Below are 26,167 nucleotides of genomic sequence, written 5' to 3'. Positions count from 1 at the left end.
CCTCAGCCGCCACAACTACACATCAAAGACCCAGGGCTACCCCTGGGTCTTATAAAAAAGAGCTGCACAGCTCACAAAAAATACAATCTGTTTGTGGACCCTGAACGAGGACCCAAACAGACAGGAGGTTCGCTGTTCACTCAGCGTCTTCCACTCTTTCTTCCTTTCCACAAAAGCCTCCCACCCTAGAAAAGAAGGGAGAAGAACAAGGAAGAGAAAAACAGGACACTGTACGGTAACCACAACAAGTCGTGGGACAAAAAGGCGGCACAGGCCAGATGGGGTAACCTCAGGACCCAGTGCCCAAAAGTAGGCTATTGGATATGCGATTATTGTTACTGTTTGCATAACCATATCTGTGACAAAATCCTACAGCCTTTTATTGCCAACACTTGACAAACGTGTAGTCTAACCTTTCTCTAGGGAGGGAAAGGGTTTTGGCAACTCACAACCACCGTCACGAAAAGCACCAAGGTAAGTTGCATGCATATGGGTCCAGCAGTTATCCTCCCTGTGAGGTCAGCTACACTGGGTAGTCTTCAATCCACTTTTAAAAAGGTCTAGTGAACGCGTGTAAATGGGGTACCGGACCTCTAGTGACATGGGCCTGTGCTACCGGTCCGGTACCCCATTTACATGCGTTCAAGGGAGTTACTATTTCAATTTGGCTAAAAGAGGATTTGTATTGGGTTGGCAATTGCTACGATCGTTCAGCAATATTTTATGGCAACGCCTGGCTGTATTGCATAGCCATGCGACCCAAAACCTTCTTGGAATATATCAATCTCCCAGCTTAGGCTTCAATCTGCTCATCAGGGGTTTCACAGTTCCTAGGACGGCTCAATGAGACTCAATGCCTTGGTCAAGAACCTAAGATGTCAACTCAGACAATTCAGTGCGTGCTTTTCATTACGTGCATCATTAATATAATGTTTACTACATCATTTAATTCTTATGGTTTAAAAAACGGTTAACAAAAACGTTGACTCACTTTGGAACCTTTCACACTTGTTTTACTTTACAATCCATCACACCGCCTCCAAATTTATTTGTGTAGGTGGGATCAAAGGGAATGCAGGGGGCACAGATCCAAGATGACCTGGGTGTAGAGCAGTCCATCTTCATCTGCTTAAGGGAAGAGGCCGGCCAGGTCCAAGATGACCTGGGTATAGAGCGGACTATCTGCTTAAAGGAAAAGGCTGGCCAGGTCCAAGATGGCGTGCGTGTAGACTGGTCCATCTGCTTAAAGGAAGAGACTGACCAGATCCAAGATGACACAAAACGCTTGAACTGTTAAAACGTTGGGCGCTCTGGCCTACGATGGTTAAAGATGTTTCAGACTACATCAAAGGGTGCGCTATTTGTGCCCAGTGCAAAGGTATAGCGTCTAAACCTATGGAATTGATTCAGCCTATCCCTGTTCCTAAGAAACCATGGCTAATGATCTCAATGGACTTTGTGGTCAAATTACCTCATGTCCGAGGTTGTGATACCATATGGGTGGTCGTTGACTACTTTTCCAAGATGGCCTTGTTTGTACCCTGCCAGGATATTCCTTCTGCTCTGGTTCTCGCAGAAATGTTCTTGCAGCATGTGTTCTGTCGTTTTGGGCTACCTGAGATCATCATTACAGATCGTGGCTCGCAGTTTACCTGTTTCTGGTGTCATCTAGTCACTGCCTTGGGTATAGATGCATGTTATTCTACGGCCTATCATCCCGAAATGGATGGGCAAACCGAAAGGGCAAATGCCACTATGGAACAATTCTTACGTTGTCCGATTACTCAGCATCAAGAGTCATGGTTAAATGTTTTGGGGGCGGCAGAATATGCATTCAATAATTCAGTACATTTGTCTACAGGTACTTCTCCATTCTTTGCTCTTTACGGTCTCCATCCTAGGTCAATTCCTGAGGACCTAATACCTACCACTGAAAACCCGGCAGCTCAGACTTGCATTCGTGTCTTCATCTCCCTTAGGGAAACGGTCTTTGATCATTTGGAGGCCGCCCAACAGCAAGCTAAACTCTATGCTGACAAACACCGGAGACCTGCTCCAGATTATCAATCTGGAATGTTGGTCTGGTCATCTTCCAAGAACCTCCATTTGTCTGGTCGTAGATGTTTGATACCTCATTTTGTGGGACCTTTCCCCATTAAGGAAGTGATCAATCCTTTGGTGGTTTGCTTAGATTTACCTTCCCAATGGAAGATTCACCCAGTCTTTCACGTTTCACTTCTGAGGCCATGTCCCGCAGGTACTCACCTCTCATCTCGTCCGGCGCCAGTGATAGCCAAGGGAGTGGAGGAGTACGTGGTCAAAGCCATTCTGGATACTAAGGTGATACGTGGGGTCCGTCATTTCCTTATTGATTGTGAAGGTTATGGTCCGGAGGAGCGAACATGGGAGCCCGAGTCTAATGTACATGCTCCTCGTCTCTTGTTCGAGTTCCTGGCTGCTCGCTCTGGGGAGGCATCTTTGGGGGGAGGAAACTGTCATGGTTCCATTGAATGCCTCGTTGGATAAACAGACGGAGCTCGTGCAATAACAACCTACAGAGTAAACCCAGGGGAGCAAACGATTTTGGTTCCAAATCGAGGTGGTCTGCTAAGCCTCAGAACCATGCTGCTTCGTACTGGTGGGTTCTTTTACAGAACGCTATGGGTTGCCATGGAAACGCTGGCAGCCATGGTATTTGCGTAAGTACTCAGGCCTACGGCGCCATCCTGTCCGTATGGTCAGGTGACCAGTACTTAAGCCGCGCCCCCGCGCACGGCGGCACTTCTGAATTTGTATATTTTCAAAGCTACATACCTTGTACCTTGTCTTCTTGGCTCCTTGAATCCCAGACTCACTTTGTGACCATCCTTGCTTCCTTCTAGTCATTGCTCTCAAGTCTTACCTGCTCAAACCTGACCCGGAACGTCCACGGACTGCAATCGTCTAATCCCTCAACTCTGACTTGCTCATACCAGACCAAGAACATCCGCGGACTGCAATCGTCTAATCCCTCAAGTCTTACCTGCTCATACCAGACCCAGAACCGGAACATCCACGAACTGCAGTTATCTCATTTCACAAGTCTTACCTGCTCGTCGTTACAATCAGAAAACCCACGGACTGCATACATCTCATCTCGTGAGTCTCGCCTGTGTCATATCTTCTTTCTGGAACTGTCAAATACACTTTTGGAACATTCAGGACTGTCGCGCATCGGCGCAAGGACCAAAGGACACCAGCGTAACAGCGCCCGGATCAATTAACTCTTTAGGCGCCCTCGTGCCGGCGGGTATTGGAAAACAAAACATTGTGTTTCCCGGACTGTCACTCCATTTCCAACTCTCCTGCAACACCTATCCAGGTCACTCATTTGGTAAGCACAAGACTATTCGTTTCTTACTTTCTTGTTATTTCTGTATTCTTGGTAACAGTGATTTTCCTCGTTTTCAAGGTACTCACCAGTCTAACTTGGAACTATTCAGTCCCAGTCTGATTTTCTTGTTTGTGAGTATCAGTTCAGTATCTTGCTTTGGAGAGTCCATTGCCTTAACCCACATGTTAATATCTGGTTAATTTTTCTTGCAGCCAGCCGTTGAAGTACCAGGGTGTACCATATTTCCGGGCAATACTCACCTCAATCTGTCCGTTTGTACTCTTGAGGGGTATATTGTCAGAAAGCCTAAATTGCATCACGACGTGTCAAGCCACCACTACTATACTGAGCTTTTGTGTCATAAAAATAACACCTAGGTTCACACACCCTACACTCCCCACGTAACCCGAGGCTGTGCAGGCTGCGGGCTCTCTTTCCTCCCCTGGTTGCTTGTAGACACCTAGGTTCACACACCCTACACTCCCCACGTAACCCGAGGCTGGGCAGGCTGCGGCCTCTCTTTCCTCCCCTGGTTGCTTGTAGACATGTAGACACCTAGCTTCACACACCCTACACTCCCCACGTAACCCGAGGCTGGGCGGGCTGCTGCCTCGCTTTCCTCCCCTGGTTGCTTGTAAACACCTAGGTTCACACACCCTACACTCCCCAGGTAACACGAGGCTGGGCGAGCTGCGGCCTATCTTTCCTCCCCTGGTTGCTTGTAAACACCTAGGTTCACACACCCGACACTCCCCACGTAACCCGAGGCTGGGCAGGCTGCGGCCTCTCTTTCCTCCACTGGTTGCGTGTAAACACCTAGGTTCACACACTCTACACTCCCCACGTAACCCGAGCTGGGCAGGATGCTGCCTCTCTTTCCTCCCCTGGTTGCTTGTAGACACCTAGGTTCACACACCCTACACTCCCCACGTAACTCGAGGCTGGGCAGGCTGCGGCCTCTCTTTCCTCCCCTGGTTGCTTGTAGACACCTAGGTTCACACACCCTACACTCCCCACGTAACCCGAGGCTGTGCAGGGTGCGGCCTCTCTTTCGTCCCCTGGTTGCTTGTAGACACCTAGGTTCACACACCCTACACTCCCCACGTAACCCGAGGCTGGGCGGGCTGCGGCCTCTCTTTCCTCCCCTGGTTGCTTGTAGACACCTAGGTTCACACACCCTACACTCCCCACGTAACCCGAAGCTGGGCGGGCTGCAGCCTCTCTTTCCTCCACTTGTTGCTTGTAGACACCTAGGTTCACACACCCTACACTCCTCACGTAACCCAAGGCTGGGCAGGCTGCTGCCTCTCTTTCCTCCAGTGGTTGCTTGTAGACACCTAGGTTCACACACCCTACACTCCCCACGCAACCCGAGGCTGGGCGGGCTGCGGCCTCTCTTTCCTCCCCTGGTTGCTTGTAAACACCTAGGTTCACACACCCTACAATCCTCACGTAACCCGAGGCTGGGCGGGCTGCGGCCTCTCTTTCCTCCACTGGTTGCTTGTAGACACCTAGGTTCACACACCCGACACTCCCCACGTAACCCAAGGCTGGGCGGGCTGCAGCCTCTTTCCTCCCCTGGTTGCTTGTAGACACCTAGGTTCACACACCCGACACTCCCCACGTAACCCGAGGCTGGGCAGGCTGCGGCCTCTCTTTCCTCCCCTGGTTGCTTCTAGACACCTAGGTTCACACATCCTACACTCCCCACGTAACCCGAGGCTGGGCAGGCTGCGGCCTCTCTTTCCTCCACTGGTTGCTTGTAAACACCTAGGTTCACACACCCTACACTCCCCACGTAACCCGAGCTGGGCAGGCTGCGGCCTCTTTTTCCTCCACTGGTTGCTTGTAGACACCTAGGTTCACACACCCTACACTCCCCACATAATATGAGGCTGGGCAGGCTGAGGCCTCACTTGCCTCCCCTGGTTGCTTGTAGACACCTAGGTTCACACACCGTACACTCCCCACGTAACCCGAGGCTGGGCAGGCTGCGGCGTCTCTTTCCTCCCCTGGTTGCTTGTAGACACCTAGGTTCACACACCCGACACTCCCCATGTAACCCGAGGATGGGCAGGCTGCGGCCTCTCTTTCCTCCACTGGTTGCTTGTAGACACCTAGGTTCACACACCGTACACTCCCCATGTAACCCAAGGATGGGCGGGCTGCGGCCTCTCTTTCCTCTCCTGGTTGCTTGTAGACACCTAGGTTCACACACCGTACACTCCCCATGTAACCGGTCGGCTGGGCAGGGTGCGGCCTCTCTTTCCTCCCCTGGTTGCTTGTAGACACCTAGGTTCACACACCATACACTCCCCACGTAAACCGAGGCTGGGCAGGCTGCGGCCTCTCTTTCCTCCACTGGTTGCTTGTAGACACCTAGGTTCACACACCCTACACTCCCCACGTAACCCGAGGATGGGCAGGCTGTGGCCTCTCTTTCCTCCCCTGGTTGCTTGTAAACACCTAGGTTCACACACCCTACACTCCCCACGTAACCCGAGGCTGGGCAGGCTGCGGCCTCTCTTTCCTCCCCTGGTTGCTTGTAAACACCTAAGTTCACACACCGTACACTCCCCACGTAACCCGAGGATGGGCAGGCTGCGGCCTCCCTTTCCTCCCCTGGTTGCTTGTAGATACCTAGGTTCACACACTGTACACTCCCCACGTAACCCGAGGCTGGGGAGGCTGCGGCTTCTCTTTCCTCCACTGGTTGCTTGTAGACACCTAGGTTCACACACCCGACACTCCCCACGTAACCCGAGGATGGGCAGCCTGCGGCCTCCCTTTCCTCCCCTGGTTGCTTGTAGACACCTAGGTTCACACACTCGACACTCCCCAAGTAACCAGAGGACCAGAGGATGGGCAGGCTGCGACCTCTCTTTCCTCCACTGGTTGCTTGTAGACACCTAGGTTCACACACCCGACACTCCCCACGTAACCCGAGGCTGGGCAGGGTGCGGCCTCTCTTTCCTCCCCTGGTTGCTTGTAGACACCTAGGTTCACACACCGTACACTCCCCACGTAACCAGACGATGGGCAGGCTGCAGCCTCTCTTTCCTCCCCTGGTTGCTTGTAAACACCTAGGTTCACACACCGTACACTCCCCATGTAACCCAAGGCTGGGCAGGCTGCGGCTTCTCTTTCCTCCACTGGTTGCTTGTAGACACCTAAGTTCACACACCCGACACTCACCACGTAACCCGAGGATGGCCAGGCTGCGGCCTCCCTTTCCTCCCCTCGTTGCTTGTAGACACCAAGGTTCACACACTCGGCACTCGCCACGTAACCCAAGGATGGGCAGGCTGCTGCCTCTCTTTCCTCCACTGGTTGCTTGTAGACACCTAGGTTCACACACCCGACACTCCCCACGTAACCCGAGGCTGGGCAGGGTGCAGCCTCTCTTTCCTCCCCTGGTTGCTTGTAGACACCTAGGTTCACGCACCCTACACTCCCCACGTAACCCGAGGCTGGGCGGGCTGCGGCCTCCCTTTCCTCCCCTGGTTGCTTGTAGACACCTAGGTTCACACACCGTACACTCCCCACGTAACCCGAGGATGGGCAGGCTGTGGCCTCTCTTTCCTCCCCTGGTTGCTTGTAGACACCTAGGTTCACGCACCCTACACTCCCCACGTAACCCGAGGCTGGGCAGGCTGCGGCCTCTCTTTCCTCCCCTGGTTGCTTGAAGACACCTAGGTTCACACACCCTACACTCTCCACGTAACCCAAGGCTGGGCAGGCTGCGGCCTCTCTTTCCTCCACTGGTTGCTTGTAAACACCTAGGTTCACACACCTTACACTCCCCACGTAACCCAAGGCTGGGCAGGCTGCGGCCTCTCTTTCCTCCACTGGTTGCTTGTAGACACCTAGGTTCACACCCCTACACTCCCACTCCCCTGGTTGCTTGAAGATCCCTTGCAGTCAAACAGCTCCCCCTGCACCTGTGAGTTCCCTGCTCCGTTGTATTGATCCCTTGTCTTCTGCTTTCCTCGCTCAGGACTTGTAAAGCACTCCATTGCTTCCCCAAGTTAGGTCCGTGGTCAGCAAACAACCTAATAATAATAATATTGAAAGGATTCCCGGATCCTGATGATGGGTCAGTGTACGCTTTACTGGGAAGCGGAGGTTGCAGCATGATAATGAAGAATGGCTGTTAAGGGCAAACGCACCCATTAAACCCATCAAACATGTCAAGGATGGCACTCTGTCAAGAGTGGCACAGGGCCCCCAGGTAGGGTTTGGGTGGCTGTGTTGATGTAAGGTGACAGATAAGTACACACACAGCAGAAAACTCATCAAGAAAGAAAAGTAGGCAACTGTAGTTGTGAACAGAAAGGGGCAGGAAATATAAAGATACAAACAAACTGGATTCCCTCTTGGGGTGTATGCAGATATGGAAAAAGTGTTCCACGGACCTTTGGAAACTCCAGCCTTCTACACGGATTACTATTACAGAGGCCCACTCTGTCTGCTCAAGGCTGGGAACAACAGCTGTGGGTGTCTGTTAAACAGAAAATGCGACAAGGGAAGGGGCAGAGGTTGCCTGCCGGAAACCAACTGTCAAGCTCTGTACAAAGGATCAACATAAGACAAGAGAGACAAGAACAGAAAAAAAACAGGGAAAAGGAAGTCTAAGAGAAATCTAGCAGAAGGGAATGAAGGAAGAAACAGTACAATAGAAATGGGTAAACTAAAGGGGAGGACAGAGGAGTCAAGGAAGAGAAGGACAGGGATCAAGAACAAGGGGTTGCAACAAGGAAGAGAGCAAGGTAGCAGCAGCCAGGAAAGAGGGGGGCTGCAAACAAGGAAGCAGGGCTGCTGTACCAAATGGTACAAGGTACAGAAAAACTGTAGTGGATTGCAGAGGACTGTAGTAGGCTGCTAGGCAGAGAGTCCAGAGGAGCAGGACCTGCAGCCTGTAGCAGGCTGCAAGGCAGGAAGCCCAGCGGAGCAGGGCTGTGAGGCAGGGAGACCAAAAGGCTAGGGCTGTAGGCAGCAGGGTGTAGCAGGCTGCAAGGCAGGAAGCCCAGAAAGAGCACTGGAACAAAAGCAGGAAAATGCAGCAGCAGGAACAGCATACAAATTCGAGACAAAAGGCAAAAAGGGGCTGGGAGGACTCTTGATGCAAGAGACTGAGCTTCTGCAGGCAGCTGCTTAAATACCGCCCTGCCCTGTACTGAGGCAGGCTAATTGGCAGCACCTGGAGCAGCACACCTGAAAACAATCTGCCTCCTCCCTCTCTGGCCCTGAGATGGTGGAAGCAGCACTGATCCCTAGGGCTTCTGGGGATTGTGGTTCCAATGCTGATGAATGGGAATGGCCAGGAATTGATAGCTGTAGCAAGGTGCATTGTGGTACATGTAGTTCAGTTATATAAGAAGGCACCAAAGTCACGCAAATGGTAATTAAGTACCAAAGTGTGAATAGGGGTTGTTCAAAGAGTATTCTGAAGATAAATGAATTACAAATAGTCCATGATGGTTGCCAATGTGTGCGCCCATGGCGCAGGTATGACAAAACATTACAGGGGAAATGCCTTTAACAAAATCATTTCCAGGTTGGTTAGATCAGAGGGGCGCACAGTGGTTGCCAGCAGCAATGTTAACGGTAATGACTGATGCACCAAAATGACGACCATTATTAACCTAGCCTCCTGGTCCCGAACTCTAGGCGTTAAAACGCCTCTCCCCACCAGACTTTGTGGGGTACACTGGTATCCCGCTTGTTTTAAGGCACTGCCAACTTTGCATAACGCAGGAATGAGATGAAGTGGTTTGTCTATTAACAAACCATTGTGTTCATTTAGGGAGGTGGGGACTAGAACCCGGATCTTCAGATTCCAAATCACCATCTTCCCTGCAGGGCTGCATCAGCCTCCTCTCCTCTCCTACCCAATGTTTCTCATTCAATGCACATCACACACACGTTCATTTATTTTTAAGCACTCATGTTTGGCAGCAAAGGCAACTAGAGGACATGATAAAAGGGATGTGCCCACGGTCCCACAAGAGGGGAAGCAGGGATGATTTAGAACCACGATCTTCTGGCTCCAGTCTGCATTGGTAGTGCAACCCCTCTTTCTTCTAGAGACATCCTTGTGGTTAAAGCACTTTACACAACAATTGGCAGATAAAAAGAATGACTGAGATTAACGGATTTGTTCAAGATCACACAATGTTAGTAAAATGGCGAAGCAGGAATTAAAAGGCAGGTCTTCCGTTTGCACAGTTCACCAGACTTTACTCGTCTTATTTCCTCTCGTGGGGGTCTGTCTACACGGAAGTTGGATGTGGCTGGAAGGTGGAGGAAGGGAGATGGGCGTGCAAAGACTTGGGCTAAGGATAGTTGTGTGATCGGGTCGGGCGTGGTCTGTGTACGTGGTTGAGGTGACGAAGGGTTGGAGATCGGTGCAATTGAATGCCCCAGCTATCAGAGGAGTACTTTTTGGTGAACCTGCGAATCCACTCTGACGGTCTTTATGGCTTACACACACACACAGGTTCAGTATTGCTAACCCCCCCCTAGCTGCTCACCGGTGTGCCCAGCCATGCCTGACGGCCATTACTTGTCATCTTTCCAATCTCGGCCACTGGCAGTACTGTTGAGGTCTTGTCTGCGGACCAAGGTCGCACATTCAGTGGGAGGGTCCTCCGAGGGGTGCTGAGGTTACTTCAGATAAATGTAACTGAAGAAAGTGTCCTATTTAAAAGAGTTTCAAAACAAAAATCCATCCTGAACTGCCATAAAACGGTTCTGATGAGTGGCGCAATTGGTAGGTCTTAAAGAGGAAATACCTCAGTGATCCAGAGTTTCTGGAAAAACGTGCTTTCCCTCGAGATTTTGGCAGACTGAGGCCCAGGTTAGTCTTTCACGATTTGGGGAACTTCTGGAGTCACCCTTATAGCCGCGTCTAAGAGAGAGTGAAAGACAGACAGAGAAAGACAGAGAGAGAGACAGAGAGGGACAGAGGGGGGGAGAAGGGGAAGCGGGGGCTTTAATAGAACTGTTTTGTTAGGGTGTCAATTTGTTGCACCTTTAATCTCAGAAATCCTGTCTGTATACCTTTAGAGCAGGTGCCACCACAGCAGTGGGGCATCACTCAAATGTCACTGCGCTTCAGCCACGGGTTGAAAAAAAGCAATTTAAAAGGAAATGTCAAGGCATAGAGGTGGGCTACACATCCAGTGCTCAGCTTGGGTTTATAGCCACCAGGACACGTACTGCAAAATCCAACCCTCCACTCCTAGCATCAGAAAACACAATCACATCAATGTTTAAGGCAACGATCGGAATCCAGATTTCAACACAACATCTTTCTGTATTTCGTTATTGAAAATGAAAAGTTCTTCGACATATACAAAGGGCACGGAGCAGTCCCACCGCTGGGTGTTTTACAAACCTTTACACAGGTCAGGGTATATTAGTTCATGGTGCATTGAACAATCTGTGGTGAACGAGCTGGCCACAGTACATGCTACAGGGAAAGAGAGATGCTTGTGAAGTCGGCTTCTCGTGGCACAGTAGACCCCAGTGTTGGACCCCCATGTGCCAGCACAATGTACTGGGGTGGTGAACGAGCTGGCCACAGTACATGATACAGGGAAAGAGAGATGCTTGTGAAGTCGGCTTCTCGTGGCACAGGAGGCCCCAGTGTTGGACCCCCCTTGTGCCAGCACAATGTACTGGAGTGGTGACTAGTGCTTTCAGTGGTGAGAAACTGTGTGTTCCCAAAATTAGCCTGAGTGCAATGAGCGCACACACCCTTGATGCCACATCACCAATTGTACACAACGCAAGTTCATGCAGGAAAGAACAGGAAGCCCGCTTTAACAATAAATGCCTGCACGAGCCTGTAAAACACATGTTCATGCGGCCATTGCCCAACAGATGCCAGACTTGCCACTGTGAGAACATGTTCCTGATGCAAATGCCCAACGCAGGCCTTTAATGCCACTATAAAACCCTTGGTGCTGACTGTGCACAAAATAGGTCAGCAGCATGCCACTGTAAAAACGCATCTTCAGGCGGGCTGTGCTAATGCATGCCACCATGCCATAGAAAATATATGTTCAGGCTAGCAATGCCCAATACAAGCCAGCAACATGCCACTGAGAAAATATAGTGGCCTTGCCTAATATATGCCAGTATTCCCGCTTTCAGCATGACCTTGCCTATCCGTCCCACCCCAACACACACATGCTCACAAACGTACACATCCACACAACACTCACAGTCGGATATTTGGCTTGCCTGCGCTTTCAGTCCACTATAGAAGCCCAGGTCAGGCAATGGGCTGGGTGAGATTATGGGGTACTAACGCGGGTTCCTCAAGTGGTCCTTCCTACTTGCGCGGACACTATTCACACTATACTAATGGCACTCAAACACCAGCATGTACCCTTCCCAAACATGCCAGCATAGGGCCCAACCTGTAGCATATACCCGAACACAATACACCCTAATGCGCCACACCGTCATAGCAGATCTATCTTAATGTTACACCTCCATAAACCCAAGGCTCACCTCTTGGTTCCCCATCACAGATATCATTACTACTACCCCAAAGGCAGCTCAGAGCGCGGGTTCCACGCGCTTGTCCCGGCACAGGTGATACTGTGAGAAGAAATGGACGAGAAAAGCACATGATCATGTGTGTGGTGGGAAACCAAGGAGTGACACTTGGGTTCTCGGAAGAACTGGATACAGATTAGGATGAATTCATGTATTAGCCAAAAGGATGGATACAGCCTGGAAAAAGCCCACTACCTTTCAATGTACTGTGACCTCCAAGCGAAACACACGTCAGGTTGATAGTTGTGTATTGTGTAGGTGTTTCAAATTTGCAAAATGTTGGCATTCATTTGGTGTATTGTGTGGATGTATCGAATTTGCAGTTTGTATCGAACAACTTTCAAAAAAGAAGGTTTACGAGATATGGACATTATTGGTTTACAAGGTGTAATTTAAACATTGTACCGTTAACATATGCCTGGCATAAAGGTGTGTTAATCAAGTGTGGCACATTAGAGATTTATTGTGTTATGGTGTGATAGTATGGAGTAGGGGAGCGAGCAGCAGTGGAGGGTGAAGCCAGAGAGGTTGGTGTGAACCAAAGTGCAGGAGGAGGGAAAGAAGTGGGAGTGGAGAGGGAGGTGCTGCTGAAGAGCGAGGAAGGGGTAAAGGGAAGATGGTGAAGAGGCGAAAGGAAGGAGTAGGACAGAAGAAAGCCTCCAGGTCCCCTGAAGGCATAGGGAAAGTGCCCGAGGGTGAGCCGCAGGGCAAGCTTACAAGTTAATTGAGAACTGGTGCAGGAGGAACCAGCATCTAGAACATTGAGGATTTGGAGGAGACTGTTCTAGGGTCCGATGCGAAGATTAGTGGCAGGTCGCTAGACTCCAGCGACGGCTAAAGGCAGATTGGGTAGACCGGCCATGGGTTCAGGACCTAGAGACCCGGAAGTGAACCAGAGCTGAGAAGCTGTGAAGCCTACTTCCAGACTGCTTGAATAGAACAGAGAAGTGACTGGAATAATCCCACAACCTTCTCCATCTGTGGCCTGCTAGAGGTGCCACCCACCCAGCAAACCCACAGACCTCACAGAGATCTGTTACCAAAGAGATGGACTCTGGGGAGGAACCTATAGGCATTTCTCAAGGACGTTTCTTGGGATTTGAGTTGCCCATTCATGATATACATAATCCCTAAGAAACCCTTCTGAAGTGAATTCACGTTGCGTTGTCTGTGGAGTCCACTTAGCTTTGATACAGGAGCCACTAATGAATCTAGCATAAGACTGAGGAGGTTTAGGGGTGCTTGCCAGCCAAGCTTTCCATCATCCGGCCCGAACATCAGTGAAGTGCATTTATCTCCAGTGTAAAACCCACATCACTCCTCGTTATGTAACGGAAATGGACACAGGTTTAGTAAGAATGACCATCCAAAAGGATTAGGAGTAAAGGACAACAAACAGAGCTTGCAATATTAACCAGCAGTCAGGTGATGAGCGATAACAACAGCAGGCAAGCGATTGGCAATATTTGCATGGTAGGTATTGCCTGTAACAACAACAGGACACAGTTAACAATACTGCCGAGCAAGTGAGGTGGTAGGTATTACCCGTAATGACAACAGGGCACAGTTAACAATACTGCCTAGCAGGTAGGGTGGTAGGTATTACCCGTAATGACAACAGGGCACAGTTAACAATACTGCCTAGCAGGTAGGGTGGTAGGTATTACCCGTAATGACAACAGGGCACAGTTAACAATACTGCCTAGCAGGTAGGGTGGTAGGTATTACCCGTAATGACAATAGGGCACAGTTAACAATACTGCCGAGCAGGTGAGGTGGGACGGTAGGTATTACCCGTAATGCCAACAGGGCACAGTTAACAATACTGCCGAGCAGGTGGGGTGGTAGGTATTATCCGTAATGCCAACAGAGCACAGTTAACAATACTGCAGAGCAGGTGAGGTGTGGTAGGTATTACTCGTAGGGAATTCTATATTATGATCAATTGGCAGCAGATCAAAAACAATGGGAGTAGACATGGAATTAGCCCCATTTTTTTTAAATAAAAAAAAGACCACGAGACTGGATTAGTCAAAATAATGCTGGATTGCCAATAATTACACAACCAACAGCGCATACATTGTATCATTGGTTCCTGCAACCCACCCTCATGCCCAGTCACTCATAAATCCAGCCCAACTCTTCTCGCAAAGACATTCCCATCCCCCATCAGCAGACATATGCACACTTTAAATCCACCAAAACACCTGCATCGCAATATATTCTGACACTCCATCAACTGGCCCCACAAAAGCTTCTCACTATAGTTATCCAATCCCTCCACAGACAAAACCCCACATGCTACAGTTTCCCACAAAGGCCGTTCCCACCTCTCAATCTACCGCCAATGGCCTCACGGGCAGAGCACTATTCTCTCGCCACAGCCCCAGCACATCACAGTCCTGCATCCTCAATCCAGCAATTCCAGGCACGTCCCCAACTCCATCCAGGCCCAATTCTACCCAGACAAAACGCAGCCTTCCAGCCATACCCTCACACTGCTGGCCCCATATTGCCACACCAACACTTCCCACTGGGCAAGGAATAGAAGGGGAGCATGTTGGCAAAGGGGGAGTGGGAATGATGGGGTCTAGTGGACAAGTTGCCAAAAAGAGGGATTAGGAGACGAGGGTGCGCGATTAAGTGGCAGTACAGCAGACCTTGGATCCAGACGATACGGATTCTAATTCTGGCTTTCCTGGTTGATCACAACGGTGTGACCTTGGACACAATACTTTGTCTCCCTGTACACAAGTTTCCTTATCTGCAGAATGTGGAGCGTTTCAGAAAGGAAGTAAACACCAGTACACAGGAGCAGAAGTAGCCTAGTAGCAAAGTGGCTGACTTTAGAAGCAGAAAATCCAGGTTTTAATCTAGGCTTCATCATTTGGACAGAACTGCTTTCCCTTGAGCAAATCATAAAATCCCAGCCGGTATAACAGCACATTGTAACACCAAATAAACTGGTATGGAGAAGGAGGGCCTAGTGGTTAAATCAGACTTTGGGTCAGATGGTCTGGACTATAATCATGTCCTATATAGATTGCGCCGTAGAGCCAATGCGGACCGCTTCACAATTTACCAACATTAATGATATCGGATTACTGAGGTGTCAAATGTCAGTAGGTCTTTAGAATGTGGGGATTTTAATAGCTGCGTACTGGTGCTCACAAGGAGTCCCTGTTCATTAACAGGCTGCAGTATAAGGTTTTGAAAAAGTACAGTTTCAAGGACAGGCAGCAGCCTATCACCTGGATTTAAGGCCAGTTCATGTTCCGTCTCTTGGTGTCTTTGAGGGGTCAATGGTCGTGCGCCTCTTTCACAATCAATATAATTTTTGTGAAATAATGCCACAGCTTCTTTCCTTCGTTTCCTTACGGGATGTTTCCAAAATTGTGTGATCTTCGGCAAATATCTTTTCTGATCTGCTTTAGCTTTGAAATTTGCAAATGTGGGTTTGAGCGGCTCCTGCGATGGAGAGACGCTGAGGCACTGAGGACTAGGAGTCTACGGCAGCACGGAACACAGCATCTAGAACTACTTGTAGCGTGCGTGGCTGGGCGTGCAGGCTGCTCGGACGCTATGGGGCTTGGAGTCATCTGCCTTGTTTTTGAACCCCCTAATCCCGATTCCAGACACGGGTGTTGTGTTTGCTGTCTGGAGAGCTTGATAAGGGCAGCCAGCTGAAATTGGCATTCTGTCTCATACATTGTCTCGGGTCGGCCACTATTGCTATAGTGTTGTGAATAGCACACATGAATTGTGCCTTTGAAACCAATACGACTTTCCAACAGTATACCCAGGCAAAAGATAGAAACATCAAAGGAAAGTTACAGGAGTTCCTCTAGTCGTGACCATGAAGTCACTTCTGCTCCTCCAAACAAAACAAGCGTAGAGTCATTCCTGGCTCTTAAAGAAATCTAGAGTCTAGCGAGAACGAGGAACATTACTTCCTAACAATAGCTGATATGGAAATTAAAGAGAGAGACAAGTTCCTGACTCTATTATTGTGAAGGTTCCCAATGGGGAGACTATGGGTAGAAGGAACGCGCTGCTTGGACTTGCAAGAGCAGGCCTTTGTTCTCTTTGGTGGTGAATTCAATTGACGCATGCCCGAGCAGGCCAATTCACACACGTCGTGAGGTCGAGGTTACATCTCACGATGACGAGGGGGGGGGGTATTGATTCATAATCGCACAGGCTGCTGGCCTTGGTGTGCCTGCAAGTAGCATGACTAATCATTCAGCGCCTCGCAATTACTTAATAAGGAGGAACCAGAAGGCGAGAGAGAGCCCCCCCCCATTACATCAGGCTTGGCATCTGGTATTGAAATGCCCAGCTGAGCCGTCTGATCAATTGGCTGTGAATGTCCCGCAACACAGTGCATGCCCAATATCCAGAGGAACAGGCAACGCGGCCAGCAAGCCTCAGGCCATTGCAGCAGCAAACCAAGCAGCACATCTGCAATCATAAACACCCAAAGATATCGGGCCCCAACAGTATTCCGTGATTCAACCGAAAATGTTTTTCGATGGATTTTTTTAACGGAAACAAATCCATCGAAAAAAAAAACATTTTTGTATTCTATATGGGGCTTTGGCATGGGGTTAAAAACATAGGGAAATGGGGGTTTGAGGGAGGGATACCCCGCCTCCAGTAAAAAATTCCATCAAAAAAATGTTTTCGGTAAAATCACTGTGAACCGGCCCAAACCTAAGACAGTAAGAATTAGTGATGGCGGCTCTCTTATAGTTAACTAAGACACTGGGAGCCGCGGCAGGCAGGACACGACACCATTTGAAACATTGATATGTATGCAGGCGGCTTCACACTGGGACGGAGCATTAGGTGGTAAGTCACTTTTGGAAAGAGGTATACACATTTCATAAATCCATGCACCATAGAGAGGCTTGGACAAAATTAATTCTCGATTGGCACCTCATTTCTGCCAAGTTCCACAAGCTGGGCATGGATGGCATGCATATGTGCTTAAGTAACTGTGGTTTGAGGGTAGACTGCAGCCCTGAAAGTTCGGCCATCGTGCCCAAATTTATGAAGTTATTGGAAAGAGGTTCTGGGCACTAAACAATTCTAGAATGGGCTTCCCCATTCCAGAGGAGGCTCTAGGTTTGGGGCTTTTAGAACTGAGAACATGCGGCGATTGCCACACCGGGTGTGGAAAATGATAGCCACCCTTGCGGCCGTGCAGTCGTGGCGATAAGCAGACATTTTTATTTAAATCGCTTTTCTGGAACAAGGTTTCAGCGCGAGTTCCAATTTGTGGAACAGGAACAGATTCCAACCTGTCTTCCTAGTTTAAATGTTCACCCCAATTCATTCCTGAAGTGAACCTACTTCCCAAGTAATGTGCACATTGTGCCACAAATGGTCTAAGTGACCTACTTAACTATGCGACCACCCATTCAAATGAAATGTACTAGTGTGATTAAAAACAGAGGGAGCTCATTTCCCATGCAACTAAACCCGCAAGATAGGGCTGAGGGAATGGTGGCTTGGAGACCTACCGAAGCCCACAATATTTTCCCAAATTCACAGCAAATGTCCCACCAGACCGAAGGTGGCACCACTCATGGAGAGAAAGTTACGCTCATGAAAGAAGTGGTCAGAAGAACAAGTTACTTAACCCCCAGTAACATTCTTTCGACTGGATGTTCCTCCCATGTATTCCTCATCTTTGATATTCGAAATCCAGCTTTAGCTGCTTCGGGCAAAATAATTTGCCAGGGGGCACGGTGCGTCAATGGCATCGACTCGATGTCCCTCAAGGATGTCATCGAAGGCATATATAGCACACACAGCGCCCGTTGGCTTCAGTTCTATTATTTCTTACAGTAACCACAGGAATGACGGTACTCAGCCTAGAAGGAACGCTGTAATAACATGGGAAATTCTACTGCGGGGCAGGCTGGGAGGGCGATGAGGAATACGTGGGGTGGGGGGGGGGTAACAACCAGTCGAAAGAACATTACCAGGGGTAAGTAACTTGTTCTTTGAATGGACTGTACCTTCCCACGTAGTCCTCATCTTTGGTGGACTCCCAAAGCAGAGTTGGATTTGGTGGAGGGAGTGAGAATTTCAGTTTCTTATAGGATTTTCATGAACCGAAAGCAGGACTGCTTTCCCAAAGCTCCCATCCTGACCGAGGGAAGAATCTAGACAGTAATGTTATGTGAACATGTGAATAGTGTTGCTGGCTCGCAACTACTTTTTATATCGGTACACCCCTTTGCAGGGCTGTAGAGGTAGCCATGCCCCTGGTGGAATGGGCTCCTAACCCTTCTGGAGGATCCTTGCCTGCCAGTCTGCAACATTCCGATATAGCCAGCATGATCCACCTGGATAAGGTCTGTTTCGTAACAGCCTGACCCAGTTTGTGGCCCGTAAATCCAATGAAAAGCTGGTCATCAATGCAGAGTTTTGACAGCCTCGATATATAAAAGCTCAAACCTCGGCGAGGGTCCAACCTGTGTAAACTCTCTTCCACCTTGCCAGGATGAGGTGGGGGATAGAAAGAAGGTTAAAAAATGTCTGTCCTACGTGAAAATCCAAAATGATCTTGGGTAAGAATGAAGGCCTAACCCTCAGAACAACTCTATCCTTATGGAAGATGGTAGAGGGTGGCTTGGGTGAAAAGTGCTGGCAACTCACTCACTCTACGGGCTGAATACAGGGCTGCCAAGAGAATGGTTTTAAAGGTTAACAACCATAAAGGACATGAGTTCAAAGGTTCAAAGGGTGCACACATAAGAAATACCTAATGTCTGTACTACTGTAACTAAGCAACGTACTTACCTCTAACAGCAACACGGTGCCCACGGGCTGTTTTTACCGCTATACAAATGAAAAAATAAAATGAATAACTACATTTTAATACCAGATTAAGATCCCAAGTTGGCACCTGGAAAGGAGATGGGGGGGGCTGGGTGGGTGGGGTTGGGGGTTGTGGGAGACTCATTGGTGAGCCCCTTTAGAAATGTCACCAGTGGAATTTTGAAATATAAACATTCCTCTGACGAGCACTTACAGATGGACAGTGCTGCCAAATAGCCTTTAATAGTACCAATCTGGAGCCCCAGATTGGCTAAAAATAGTAGAAAGGATAAAACATCCAGTGTTTTACACAGAAAAGGATCTACATTCTAATCTTTGCACCAGTTGCAGAATTTGTTCCAACTGCAACGGTACAAAGACTTAGTTGCTGGCCTTCTGGCCGAAAGCAAAATCTCCATAACGTCATCCGGGAGGTCACAATCCATGTATTTCAGCCTCTCAGAAACCAAGCTGAAGGTTGAGTGTCTTGACCTCTGGATGGAGAACTCGACCCTCCTCTCGCGAGAGAAGGTCCACTCTTTGTGAAAGACGCATTGGATAACGTGAGGAATGACGGGACTGGAGGAAACACTCACAGGAGTGGAAATTCCCAGTCCACCACGAACGCGTCTCCTAGAGCTCCTCTTTTGTGAAATTGCCTGGAGCAGTACAGTTCGCACTTTAGATTGACACTGGTAACAAACAGATCTACTTGAGGGGTTCCCCAAAGGGTAAAGATCTCCTGAAGGACTTCCTGAGCTAGTTCCCACTCGTGGGAGACTGTGCTCGGCCTGCTCAGAGCATCCACCGCTGTGTTCTCCTCCCAGCTAAGTGAACTGCCAATAGGGAGATTCCTTCTTGTATTGCCCAGTACCAGAGCTGCATTGCCTCTCTGCACAGTGGTAGTGACCCTACGCCTCCTCTCTTGTTGAGGTAGTACATGGCCACTGTGTTGTCCGCCATTATCAGGAAATTCTTTCCCCGCACAGAGGGCAGGAAGGCCTTCAGAGCTAGTCAGATGGGTGCGTCTCCCTCCTCATATGCCACCTCCCTCCCAACTGTACTCCCCATGATGCAAATAATACTTACAAGTGTGCTAAAGCTACACCTTATTTCCAAATCTCATTGTTACCTGCTACTAATGTGTAGCATTCGTGCCCCTTCCTCAGCAGCACAGACGCTCTGCCCATGCAAAATATGTATTCTTAAAGCTTAAGTATGTGGGTGATTTTCTTTACCGCCAACACAGTGGGAAAAGCTCCCCCAACTCTAGAGTTTATAGGTGCAAATCCCTGTGTTCCATATAACCAGCCCACCTCGACACTCAGAGTACTGCTTTTACTTTGCTTGACGCTTTGGTGCAAAGCACGATATACGTGTGTACGAACAAATACAAATTATATGTGGCCCACGTTTGCCAACACAGTGAATGAACCATGTTCACTCACTTATAAGAAATTGTCGCTTGTCTGTCTAGATTTAAGCACACGCTTCCATGTACAAAAAACGTTCCAGCAAAAAAACAAAAAAAAACAAATCGGGTATTCAGTGAAAGTGTATAAGTGTAGGCTTGCGTTATTGTTTTTAATGAAATGGTGATGTGTCTGCAGCTCTAGAGTCGGGAGTATCTGTGAGCATGCCTCACCGTGACAGCCGACCTCTTCCCCATCCGCTGCAGCATGCTTAGAAGAGAATAGGGAGACCTCTTGGATGCACCCATCTACACTGCTGCTGAAGAACACTGGGGAAGGCGATTGCTGAGCAAAAAGAAACCGGTTTAGCTGCCGATTGCGCTACAAATGGAAACGCGGCTCCTCCCCTAAATCTCAAAACGCCATCGCTTTAGGACTTCTTCATGAAGCTGTGCTTTGGTGAGCACTGGAATGCAAAGCAAAGCTGATGGGAGTGGGAGAGGAAGAGGTATGTGGGTATAAAAACACCACATGTGTGGGATGAAAGAAGGCAAATTGAAAACTGGTTCCCAGTATGAAAGGCAAATACCTTCCACCCATGACAGAAATCATGGGATTAAGGACCCTTTATCAAGATCGGTTTCAATACAAATTGGCAGCGAGTCCCACTCATTGCAAGGCGGATGTGCCGGACTCCGGTCATTTTACCCCAGGTTCTCTTACCACCGCCCATCTCTGCATGGGCCAGCTTCTCCCAATACCTTCCTTCAAACCATTGGCGTCTGTCTCGGGACCTGGTCTGCACCATGCCCCACGCCCCCTTCACCTGCGCCATGCCCCCAGCCCCCTTCACCTGTGTCATGGCCCACGCCCCCTTCACCTGTGTCATGCCCCACACACCCTTCACCTGCGCCATGCCCCACCCACCCATCACCGGCACCATGCCTCCTTCACCTGTGTCATGCCCCACGCCCCCTTCACCTGTGTCATGCCCCACACACCCTTCACCTGTGCAATGCTCCACGCCCCCTTCACCTGCGCCATGCCCCACCCACCCTTCACGTAGGCCATGCCCCACTCCCCCTTCACCTGCGCCAGACCACCCTTCACCTGTGCTAGGCCCCACGCCACCCTTCACCTGTGCCATGCCCCACCCACCACCTGCGCCATGCCCCCCTTCACCTGCGCCATGCTCCACCCACCCTTCACCTGTGCCATACCCCCTTCACCTGCGCCATACCCCACGCCCCCTTCAACTGTGCCATGCCCCACCCACCCTTCACACGCGCCTCTTCCCATGCCCCCTTCACCTGTGCCACGCCCCACCCACCCTCCACCTGCGCTATGCCGCACTCCCCCTTCACCTGCGCCAGGCACCACTCCCCCTTCACCTGCGCCATGCTCCACCCCCTTCACCTGCGCCATGCCCTATGCCCCCTTCACCTGTGCCACGCCCCACTCCCCATCACCTGTGCCATGCTCCACCCCCCCTTCATCTGTGCCATGCCCTATGCCCCCTTCACCTGTGCCATTCCCCCTTCACCTGCCCCATGCCCCCTTTCACCTGTACCATACTCTACTCCCTTTTCACCTGCGCCATGCCCCACTCCCCCTTCACCTGCGCCATGCCCCACTCCCCCTTCACCTGTGCCATGCCCCACTCCCCCTTCACCTGCGCCATGCCCCACTCCCCCTACACCATGCTACTCCCCCTTCACCTGCACCACGCCCCACTCCCCCTTCACCTGTGCCACGCTCCACCCCCTTCATCTGTGCCACGCCCTATGCCCCCCTTCACCTGCACCACGCCCCACTCTCCCTTCATCACGCCCCACCCACCCTTCACCTGCACCAGGTCCCACCCACCCTTCACCTGTGCCATTCCCCCACCCCCTTCACCTGTGCCATGCCCCACGCCCCCTTTCACCTGTACCATACTCTACTCCCTTTTCACCTGTGCCATGCCCACTCCCCCTTCACCTGTGCCATGCCCACTCCCCCTTCACCTGTGCCAGGCCCCACCTCCCTTCACCTGTGCCAGGCCCCACCCCCCTTCCCATGTGCCGCACCCCATGCCCCCCCTTCACCTGTGCCACAGCCTCCTCACCCTTCACCTGTGCCAGGCCCCACGCCACCTTCAACTGCGCCAGGCCCCACGCCACCTTCACCTGTGCCAGGCCCCATGCCACCTTCACCTGTGCCACGCCCCACTCCCCATCACCTGTGCCATGCTCCACCCCCATTCATCTGTGCCACGCCCTATGCCCCCTTCGCCTGTGCCATTCCCCCACCCCCTTTCACCTGTCCCATGCCCCATGCCCCCTTTCACCTGTACCATACTCTACTCCCTTTTCACCTGTGCCATGCCCACTCCCCCTTCACCTGTGCCAGGCCCAACCTCCCTTCACCTGCATCATGCCCCACCCCCCTTCCCATGTGCCGCACCCCACACCCCCTTCACCTGTGCCAGGCCTCACACCCCCGTCACCTGTGCCAGGCCTCACACCCCCTTCACCTGCGCCATCCCTCACACCCCCTTCACCTGTGCCATGCCTCACACCTCCTTCACCTGTGCCATGCCTCACACCCCCTTCACCTGTGCCATGCCTCACACCCCCTTCACCTGTGCCCATACCCTACTCCCTTTTCCCCTGTGCCATGCCCCAACCACCCTTCGTCTGCACCAGGCCGCACTCCGCCTTCACCTGTGCCAGGCCGCATGCCACCTTCACCTGTGCCCTGCCCAACGCTCCCTTCACCTGTGCCATGCCCTACTCCCCTTTCACCTGTGCCATGCCCCACCCACCCTTCACCTGCACCATGCTCCATTGTGTTTACTGTGGGTTTTCATTGTACCAATGAATTGCGGGACTCATTTTTCCGAAATGTATTTTCCATCTTGACTGTATATTCGCCCCGGACTGCAATTTCTGTGCCGTCTATGATCATGGTTTATTTCGGGCAAGTGCTTGCGTGTTCCCCTGTGTGTGTATTGTGTCCTGTATTGAACTCCCTATAGTTGCTTGTGTTCTGGCACACGGGACATTGCCCACCATTGAAATTGTGCCGTGAGTGAGAGAGAGAGAGAGCGTCTGTGTGTGATCCTCTCTTCCTATGTGGACCTGTGTTGTGTTCCTGCCGTTGGGTTTAGTACACCCTGTGTCTCCCTACACCTGTTATATGTGGGGGCAGGGAGGCAGAGGGTTGTGGAACTCCACTCCCTCCAAAAAACGGTTTTCCCTGTCCCCGGCCCAGACAACCAGCTCACAACCAGTGACAAATGGATACCATACCTTCCAAAGGCCTGGCCAACTCCCCTTGCTGTAAACCTGTTCCAAGCCCAACTTCCAGCATTCCTCCTTGAGCCAGAAACCAGCTCCAGTGTAACCTACGGCCTAGGTCTAGGTCCGGCCCATGACATCTCTTGAGCTAACAAACTGGCCTGCCCTCTTCGTCTATGTGTCCCTGACTGTTTGCCAACACCCGGTAATTATCAGAGCATGTCTACCCGCCACCTGTCCCTGTAATTTCCGCCTCCCCCTTGTCCTGTCCTCCCAGAGACCAGCAAAACGAGTTACACTTGTTGTGCCCATCATGGGTGGGGAGGCGGGCTCTGTAGGGACACTTGTCCACCCTCTGTTATTACCTGGTAAGGGGGGAGATTCTTCTTGGTAAACCCAAAGTAACACCCTGGTGAGGAGGGAATCCTTGCCAATAAGGTAGTACTATAAAGCAAGGAGATATTAAAATAGTTCCCATTTGCACACCGGGAATTCTAGGAAGATGACCAGTTGCACGAGGGTGAGGTGTGCCATGAAGAATCCTGACACCATGTAGGAGGTCAGGAAGCAGGCTGTGTGCTATGTCCCTGAGATTGAGCAGATTAGATAAGGGAAGTAGGGAGCAGTGCCCTTTAGATAGATGGCTCCTTATACCTTTTGAGTTGAACCACCCTTAGCATTTTCAGATCAGTTAAACCTATGAGATGTAGGACACACCCTTAGTCCCTTTAGGCGGTCACTCCTTTCTTTACCAGAGGGGGCTGTGTAAAGACGGGGGTGGGGGGCTGGGAGACCTAACCCAAAAGCCAATCAGTAGACCTGGGAACACAATGATCCCTGGACACACTCGATTCATCCCATCCTGAATCCTGCTGCCTTAGCCAGATAAACGACCTTCCTTTGTTATGAAGAATGCTCCCCCAACCTTAACAAGCGTTCAACCAAACCCCACCTATGGGGCTTTGTCAGCAAGGTTCATGAAGCATATTGTGTTTAGCGTGACCCGTTGGTTGCACAGGCAGAGTACGGCCACCCATACCAGCCCACAAGATCCCATGAGCAGGTGATAACACACCTGCATGATCACAGTGGCTGTCGGGCTTGATCCAGTTCATGAGCACAGAGACAGCGATACACAGATCTACACAGTCTGTCCAGCATATAAACAAGACCTGTGAAACCCAACAGACGATTTATCAAGCAACAAATTCAACAAAATGCCCCATGCAGCAACACCACAAAGCACATCCCAGACATTCTGCGACTAAAGAAATATTCCCACTCCCAATGGGGCTGGAATGAGTTAAAGTGGCTGTAAACTTGCCAAACTGTGGAACTGCCCCAAGGGCAGGCCTGCGTTAAACTGAAGAGCATCCATTTTTCATCGTCTGAGTCTGTCGCATAGACCGGTGTCACCGCCGGAGCAGTCTGGCTCCCAGATGGAGGGAAATAATATAGACCTCCTGTATCGATCCAGGTCCATCCGTCGTGCGCAGTAATTGGGCCGGCCTGTACACTCGAGACAGAGCACATTCCGCGGGCAGCCACAAGACAACAAGCGGGCAAGGAGATGGATAACTCCAAAAACAAATCAGCGTGATAGGTCACAACAGATTATTTCAAGGACTCCAATTGAAGCCGCAGGCAACGAATGCCAGCTGGGTCTCTCAGTGCTGGAAAAACTCGCATCTCTGGATTCAAATCCGAGCAGAACAATCACCCTCATCTGTCAAACGCCAGGGCCCACCCGGCTCTGAAAATGTAGAGGATCCCTTTCATTGGCCATCCTCTACCACCCCCCCCTACCATCCCACGGCCACCTTGGGGCAGCATTACGAGTTCCCCCCATTACCTGTTAATGTTAGTCCCTGCTACCCTAAATGTAGTAAGGACTGACGCCAACGCTAGATTCCCTTTCAATTACCAAAATTAAACATCCTCCACTGCTAGTTTAGCAATGCACACACCCTGCCTTAAAGCCTCCCACTTGCCATGGAGGATAGCTCAGGAGCAACGCGTTTGTCTTGGAAGCAAGTCAACACAAAGTAACACTGATTCGAATCCTGGTCCTGCGCCAAGAGACTGGTCTCCGGTAATTAGCGTGTTACAAAAGATTAATTAATTATAGTGATCTTTATAGAAGCCAAGGCCTGCAGAAAGAATGAAAACAGAGTGACAGAGTCACACCAATGACAATGGTCCCAGATAAGGGCAAACATATATAACCACAGACATTAACGGAAGGCTACATAAAACCCTCTGCTCATAGTAATAGTGTAGGTGAGCATGAGGTTGGAGAGTGGAGGAGGAGAGCCAGAAGGAAGACCATTTTGTAGAAGCTGGAGAAGGCCAAGAATTAGCATCAAAGGAGACTTTGCATATGGACACTGCCAGTGAGCCAGAAAGCCTGCGAGGCAGCTAGAGACTAGGATCAAGGTTGTGTGGAGACCCCCTCTCCCTGGAGGTCACCAGATCAAAGTGATGCCGACTCTCCTTCTTGGACGGGGAAAGACTACATCTCGTAGGGGAGAGCAGGAGGTTCGGGGGGGGGGGGGGGGTACCATACTCCTTCAAACAGAGTGAGGGGAATGGAGAGGAAAGAGAGCGAGACACAGAGAGAGACCGAGAGAGCAAATCCATGATAGGGTAAAAAAGGCACCATATCCCTCGCAGTTCCCTGGCTTCTATAACAGTAGGCC

General features: G+C 50.5%; 1 protein-coding gene across 1 annotated transcript in view; it reads right to left on the bottom strand.

Moving 5' to 3' along the window:
* Positions 1-26,167, bottom strand: part of WDR11 (WD repeat domain 11) — a 1,001,187-nt gene that overhangs the window by 885,653 nt on the left and 89,367 nt on the right. The gene's annotated exons all lie outside the window — the stretch shown is intronic.

Source organism: Ambystoma mexicanum, chromosome 8 (genome assembly GCF_040938575.1).
Source record: "Ambystoma mexicanum isolate Mex_15411 chromosome 8, UKY_AmexF1_1, whole genome shotgun sequence".
Taxonomy (NCBI): Eukaryota; Metazoa; Chordata; class Amphibia; order Caudata; family Ambystomatidae; genus Ambystoma; species Ambystoma mexicanum.
This window is presented reverse-complemented; position numbering and strand designations above follow the sequence as displayed.